The sequence below is a fragment of the Canis lupus genome, chromosome 2 (assembly GCF_011100685.1).
Source record: "Canis lupus familiaris isolate Mischka breed German Shepherd chromosome 2, alternate assembly UU_Cfam_GSD_1.0, whole genome shotgun sequence".
NCBI classification, from domain to species: domain Eukaryota; kingdom Metazoa; phylum Chordata; class Mammalia; order Carnivora; family Canidae; genus Canis; species Canis lupus.
The window spans coordinates 881,148-889,066 of record NC_049223.1 but is presented as its reverse complement, the minus strand read 5'-3'; the positions used below and the strand labels follow the sequence as shown (position 1 = coordinate 889,066).

The following is a 7,919-nucleotide window of genomic DNA, read 5'->3' as shown; positions in this document are numbered from 1 at the left end:
TAACTCACTGGAAAAGATGTGTGTGTTTAGGAAAAAAGTAATTGTGTACTATACACAACTAACTCCTTGATTTTAAATGTTTGCATGTTGTACTCTAAGTCACCCTGGGTCATGATACAATCCCATCTCCTTCCTTATGATGCTTACCCAGTAATTGGCAACTATTTATCATGTTTTGAGTAATAACAATAAAGTAATTCTTTGCAATTGAATTTCACCTATTGAAAAGGTATATTGGAGAGAAAATATGTTGAATTTATTTTATTAATCAAAATTTTTATTTAGGTAACTGTAAACAGGAAAATTCATATAGTTCTAAATACCTCCTCCCACTGTCTGATGACTTTTCTGCATTACAGGCAGCTTGGCTCCGTAATGGAGTCCCTCAACTCCTATATGCTCTGTTTGTCTCCTATGCTTTATTCACTAGTGGGTAAAGTTAGTACCTATGACAACAAGACTCCTTGTCACCTCCTATGCACACAAATTGCTCCAGTGTTCCCCAACTCTATCTCCCTATGTATCTCTCTTATTCTCTTAATTTAAAAAAAAGTTCTCTATATTACTATTTTCATTTCCCTGCGTTTGCACTGGCAACAACCACTGCAGTCTGATTTAGCCCCTACTCTTCCACTGAAAATGCTCTCAATAAGATCAAAAGGTGGTACAATTGTCTTCTATAACTCCGTCTCTTTTAGCATTTGACACTCTTGACTTTGCTCCCCATGCCTTCAAATGTGAATTTGGTGACACAATTCTCCATTTGTTCAGCCTTTACCTTTCTGGGCCCTCCTTCTTATTCTCACCAATGCATTCATATCTCAGTGCTGAAGAGAACAAAGACTGATTTCTCAGTTAGGATGTATAATCATTGTTTGTCTCATTCTCTTCAGGTAGCCAGGCAGTCAAGGCAGTCTCTCTGAAACATGCAGGTCACAGTGGCAGAGGGAAAAGTGAGTCCAGCAAAGAATAAACTGGACATGAAAGCTTCTGCCATTTCACTTCTGCCACCTGTCATTGGCCAAAGCTAGTCACATGAGTAAGCCTGACTCCCACTGGGCAGGGAAATGCAATCCTCATTCTGGGAGTGGAGAGAAAACATATACTAGTGGGGAATACCACCACCACCAAGCTCTTTTTTTGTCCACTGACTTATTATTGGTGTTTCCTGCCCTAGGTCTCTTTTCTTATGTGTCTGATCCTTATGGTAGAGTTTATCCAGAGTCAGGGTTTGGGATTGTCCTAGAAGCTGATAAATCTAAAAACTCTACCTACAATCTTCATCTCTTTTCTGAATTTCTGTCACTTTGTCCAAGTGTGTATCCATCCACGTTTTACAAATCCCAGAGATAACTCTTAGGGTTGTGTGGAAGGTTGAGAAAGGAGGATGAGACTGAGATAGAGATGGGCAGGAAGGAAATGGGAAGATTCCAAGGTAATACAAATAAAGGTTCGTATGTTTGGCAGGTTCACTTATTAGTTGGTTGTTTTATTATAATACTTCTGTTTATCTGTAAAATGGTCATAATAATAATTCCTACTTCATAAGATGGTTCTGAGGACTGAGTTCTTATACATAAAATGCAAAGAATGATGATTGGCTTGTATAATCATTTTTTACCTCAGAGTTTTAGCATGAGAGGAAGCATGTTATTTATTCTAACTCTCTACTTCTACAGATGAGAAAAATGAGGTCAAGAAAATGCAAAGACTGGCACAAAGTTGACAGCTAGCAATTGGTTGTACCAGCTCTAGCATTCAGCTTTCCCAACGTTCCACTCAACCACATTTCATGGATACCATATTGCCATTTTTTTAACGTGAACTATAAAAATTCAAAGGCAGGAATGCAAACCAATGTTATTCAGTCATAGTATAGATTTTCTTCAGACTACTCCATTGTTAGAATCTGAAATGTCTCATTATAAGTGCTACTCCATAGAAGAGTCATGTGCTGGAGAGTTTGCACTCTTGAGAGAAGCCAAGATCTTGTGGCAGGATTTGGTCTATTGGTTTAATTTGGAAACTTGCACATAATTGTCTAGTATCCTACAAATTAAAGTAGCATTACTTTAATTCAGTTCCTAAGAGTACTATGTAAAATCAAGTTATATTACATTACTATTGCTGTACCTATCCTTAAAAATATTCTTTTTAAAAAAATATCAATATATGGAAAAATTCAGAACTAGTCAAATGCAGGCAAAGCTTCTGTTTGTTACAAACAGAAAAGAATGTCTTGAATGTAATTAGTTGTTTGGGTGAATCTATTTTTGCCTGCTGTGACCGACTGTCCATTATATCTGTGTCCATTATGTAATTTAAGATCAGTGGTATGTGAAGAATGAGGCAAATGCCAAGGTTGGGAGAGAAACCCAAGTTATTCTGTTAACCAAATACATCTTAAAATACTTTTAATTTTTCAAGAACCTACTAATCTCTGCATACTTGGCTTTGCAATGTTACAAAATCAAAAGGCTTTGTTCAACTAAAATATATACTTCATAGGGAAAAAAAGATTTTCCTCCCAGAAATACTTTATTTAAAAATTCTGTATTGAGAAGATTTCACAGAAATCTGTAGAGACTCAAGATCAAGAAATACAGATCTAATAAGTTATTTAACTAAATACTATAACATAGGGGAAGACTTGTGAGCTTATGAATCTGTCAGCAAAACTGCTAGCAAACTTGCCTAATTTTAACCATGGAGGAAGACATTATCTTCATTATGTTAGTCAGGAAACAGCACCACAATACAGACACTATCTTTGTTGTCTCAGGCTGTTTTTCATAAAAACAACCTTTAAAAGACAGTCTGGGAAAAAAGTTGCCACTAGAAGTATAGAAAACCCATGGAGAATTGTCATCAAACAAGTTCATTTCTTTTTATTGCTGTGGAGTATTCCATGGAATGGATACACACGGTATATTTATCCATTTGTCAGTTGAGCATTTGAGTTGTTTTTTGGTTTGGCTAATAAAACTATTCTAAACGTTCATGTATAATTGTTGTGTAGACATATGTTTCTTTGTCTTGGTAAGCATATAGGTATGGGATTTCTGTGTTATATAGTAAACACATATTTAATTTTTTGAGAAAGTTCCAAAATATTTTACAAAGTAGTTATCATTTTGCACTTCCAATAGCAAAATACAAGATTTTTACTTTTTCCACATCTAAGTCAGCACTTTAATTTAAACCCCTTTATGTATGAACTAGTATCTCATTGTGGTTTTAATTTGAATTTTTAAGGAATAACACTGTTGGATACTTTTTGAGTTATTTGTGATTTTTTTTTTTTACTAACTTTTGTTAAATTTTCATTCAGATCTTTCTTTTTAGAATCTAGTTGTCTTCTTGACATTGAGTTGTAATTGTTGACAAGGACTCTCTTTGACCAAATTTCAGACAGAATCTTCTAGCCTCATTTTTGTTTTGTTTTGTTTTGTTTTAAAATTTTGATCTGCTTCATACATTAGATTTGTTTGAAGAACAGCTTCCCATGTTTAAACATTTGGTGAAAAAAGAATCCCTAGACCAGTTGGCCTCTAAAATGCTATCATCATAAGTCCTGTGTTCATCTAATTGGTGCTCCTACCTGGTAGGGACTCCTACTTGCTTCTGGAGAATACAGCAGAAGGTGCTATGAAAAGAGGGAGGAACATGGGCTCTGCAAGTGTCCCACCCTGTACTCTTCTTTGTACACACAGAATGGAACAGTGCTCCCTGCAGGGTGGCTTCTAGGTAAGTTTCCCTCTTCTCCACGAGCTGCAGCCCCGAGCCCCTAGCCCCATGCCTGCACACTCAGGAGCCCCCTGTCATGAACCAATACCCACAATGTGGCCTGTTGACCACATCCAATGTCATAGGAGTCTGTGTTGCACTCCCACCACTCTTCCACCCTGTCATTTAAGAAGCCAATCTTTTTTTTTTTTTTTTTAAGAAGCCAATCTTAAGAATGCTCTCCAAACCTGGAACTTCATCAGCCATAATGAGGTCCCCCATGGAGTCTCCTAGCCGGAGGATATTGGTTTTGCTCTGAAGCTGCTGGAAGTACCAGGAGTTCTCACAAATGGAGCTGTTCTGTTGTGTGTGCATATGAGCTGGCCCTTGAATCCCTGTAGGAAACTTTCTTTCTCAAAGTCCATGTAATTAGATACATTGTGGATGATGGGGTGGAACACTCATCTGTTGGATGATCTCCTCCAGGATATCACCAATGCCTCCAGAAAAGATGAAAAGGGGAATGTTATTTTGGTAGCGGGTATTGAAGAACGTCTCACATCCCTTCCTAAGCATTTCATTGGGCTCTCTAACTACCTAGACTATCTGAAACTTCTGAATTTTTGCTGGCATGGGAGATCATGTGCTTTGGTTGAGCAATCCACCATAGGAAGTAACTTCTCTATGATGGTCCAGTGTGGGTGATTCTCAACTGGGTAATACCGGTGAGGGAGCCTTTTGAGCTCATTCCAAGACTGCTCACTGGTGATCTTGCTCCTATCTAGAATGTTGAAAGAAGTTCATTTTCCATTACATGCAAACCTGCTCAAGGTCATGTCAAAATTATAAATGACCTGTAAGCTGTCTCCTCTGCTCCTGCAGAGGGAGCCCATGATCTCTTGCAGCTGCCCAGGGTGGGTGCAATCAGGACACTGGCCTTCATCAGGGTGTTCTCTTGCCCTGAGACCAGAGAAAAACACTAGCCCCAGCTGCTCAATGGGCCCAGAGGGAGCTCAGGGTGACTCAGCAGCCCTGTGAGGCCTGGATGCAGGGGTCGAGAGGGGGGATAAAAGGGGCTCCAGCCTGGCTTAGAGCACCCACTGGCTGGGGTGCCATGACAGGGTCCATGTGGCCTGCTGGGGGCCTTGGAGTGCCCCAGACATTCGGCCTGCCCCTGACACTTCCTCTGACCTCACCTCTTCTGCCATAGCGCTCCTGGCTCTCTTTCTTTTTTCTTCCTTCCTTCCTTCCTTCCTTCCTTCCTTCCTTCCTTCCTTCCTTCCTTCCTTCCTTCCTTTCTTTCTTTCTTTCTTTCTTTCTTTCTCTCTTTCTTTTTTTTTCTTCTTTCTTTTTTTTTTTCCTGGCTCTCTTTCTGATTGGGCCTCATCCTTGGGCCCTGTCTTCAGCCCTCACAGTCCAGTTGGGGCAAGAATGTTGCTAAATTAGTTGACAGAGAATCCTCTATCTTTGATATCTGATCACCCTTGATATCTAATCAAATTCCTCACTCTCCATTCTGGTGTCTAAGCCCTAGGCCTGCCTTCAGCAAGAATCTTGTACAGACAAGATGGTCTTAAAACAATTTAGCAAGAATACCCCTACGCTTAAATCCCTTCAAAAGTGATTTTCAATCCACCAACCCCTTCACCTGCTTGATGTCTGTAAGCCCCCAGCTATCTTTGCTGTATTTATTTAGATTTGGGCCAGATTTCTCTTAGTTGTGATAATCCTAACACCACTTGAAATAGTTCTGAACAAGGTCTTCCCTACTGTTTTAACAAGTAGCAGAATAATTTTTAACAATATTTTTTATAATGTGTGTGTATTTTGAAAATATTTTCTCCAAGTCCATGCCTGGCACTTTCATTTTTTTTTTTTTATAATTGTTTTCTGAAGTACAAATTTTTTTTTGTTTTATTGAAGTCCATTTAATGAATATTTCTACTGAAACCAATTTAATGAATATTTCTTACATAGTTCAAGCTATTTGCGTCCTGTTATAAATCTTTGCCTAACCCAAGTTCACAAAGATGTTCTCCTGTTTCTTATACCACTTCAGCTCTTAGATTTACTTTTATGATAATTCTGTATTTAACTTTCACATATCATGTCAGGTAATAATCAAAATTTTTTCTTTCTTTTTCTATATGGGTATCCAGTTGTTTCATCATTATTTATTGAAAGATTTTTCTTTGACTTTTGAAGTGCTTTAATGCTTGTGTCAAAAATCAAGTAATTACATCAATGTGGATCTACTTTTGGACTTTACATTACTCTATTAATCTATTTGTTTTACATTAGAACTACACTCTTTTAGTAATTGTAGCAGTCTAGTAAAAATGTTTTTAAGGTTTTATCTAGATTACAATTAGTGAGCCTAACAATATTATATTCGTTTCAGGTATACAACATAGTGATTCAACAATTGCATATATCACCCAGTGCTCATCACAAATGCACTCCTTAATTCTTACCACCTATTTCACCCCATCTCCTACCCATCTTCTTTCTGGTAACCATCAATTTGTTTTCTACATTTAAGAATCTTTTTCTTGGTTTCCCTCTCTCTTTCTGTTCCTCTTGCTCCTTTGTTTTGTTTCTTAAATTCTACATAGAAGTGAAATCATATGGTGTTTGTCTTGCTCTGACTGACTTATTTCTAGTAAGTTTTGGTAGCAGATACTGGAAGTTCTCCAAATTTGTTCTTTCATTCCTCTCTTTCTTTTCTGCCTATTCTAAGTTCAGTGACTTTCCATAAAAATATTAAATCAGTAAGTCATATTTCCTAATTGTGATTATGTTGAGACTATGGATCAGTTTTGGGGACATTTGACATCTTATGGATATTGAGTGCTCTGTTCTGTTTAATATGTTATATCCCTCTATGAAATTAGGCCTCCTTTAATTCCTATCAGGAATGTTTTACAGTTTTCTGTGTCATATTTTACACAGAAATTTACACATAAATTTTGTTAAATCTATATCTAAGCATTTAAATTTTGATGTCATTGTAAATCGTCTTGTTTATTTAACTTCATTTTTTTCTGATATATAATAAATTGATTTTTGTTACCTGTGATTTTGCTAAAATCACCCTAATAGTTGGTTTGTAGATTCCTTATGCTATCTTAGGAAATAATGTTGTCTGCATATTTAGAAATTTTATGTCTTTCTTTTCTATCTGTATGCTTTTTTGTTGTTGTTATTCATCACCTTATTACACTGTTGAGTTCTCCAAGACAAATATAAGTGGAGTAGATGAGAATGGACCCTCTTACCTTATCAGTCTTAGGGGATCAAAGCAATCATTGTGTATTTCACTGTTAAGTAAGATGTTAACTGAAGATTTTCTTTGTATCTTTTATCAGCTTGAAGAGTTCCCTTTTATTCACATTTTGCTATGAATTTTTATGATGAACATGTGTTGGAATTTTCTCAAATGCTTTGGTGCACCTAATGAGATAATCACATGTTATTTCAAAAATTCTATTATTATAGTAATTACATTGTTTTATTTTTGAATATTAAGCCAATTTTGCATTCCTTCTATAATCTGCCCCCCCCAAGTCATGCTATATTATCTATTTTATATATTGCTACAGTTACTTTGTTAAACATTTTTATGTATATGTCTATAGTTTTCTTCTTATTTTTTTTTCTGGTTTTCCTAGCAGAATAATGCTGTCATTATTTAACAAACTGGGAGATGTTGCCTTCAGTTCTATTTTCTGAAAGAATGTCTATCAACCTAGTACACTTTTTTCTTAGATATTTAATATACCTCACTGGTTAAGCTGTTTGGAATTTTCTTTGGGGAGAATCTTTAATTATGAATTAAAATTTTTTAATAGCTATAGGGCTATATCACTATAAAAGTTTTTGTCTGCTTGCTTGTTCTATCAGTTGCTGAGAGAAGAGTATTGAAATTTCTATTATTTGTCTATTTCTCCTATGTATTCTCTTAGATTTTAAATTTTTCATCTCAAATTTCCATTTGAATCATTTTTGTATCTTCTATTTCTTTATTATGTTTATATTTTCATTTACATTCTTAAGTATATTTATAATACCCTAATAGCAGTTTATTTTACTATTTTATTGAAGTATAATTAATATACAGTGTTATATTAATTTCAGGTGTACAATATGATGATTCAGCAGTTCTATACATTTATCAGTGCTCATCAAGACAA

At 36.0% G+C, this 7,919-nt stretch overlaps 1 pseudogene; it reads right to left on the bottom strand.

The window, feature by feature from the left end:
* Window positions 1-3,912: 3,912 nt before the first annotated feature.
* Window positions 3,913-4,934, bottom strand: LOC119876096 (annotated as a pseudogene).
* Window positions 4,935-7,919: the final 2,985 nt, after the last annotated feature.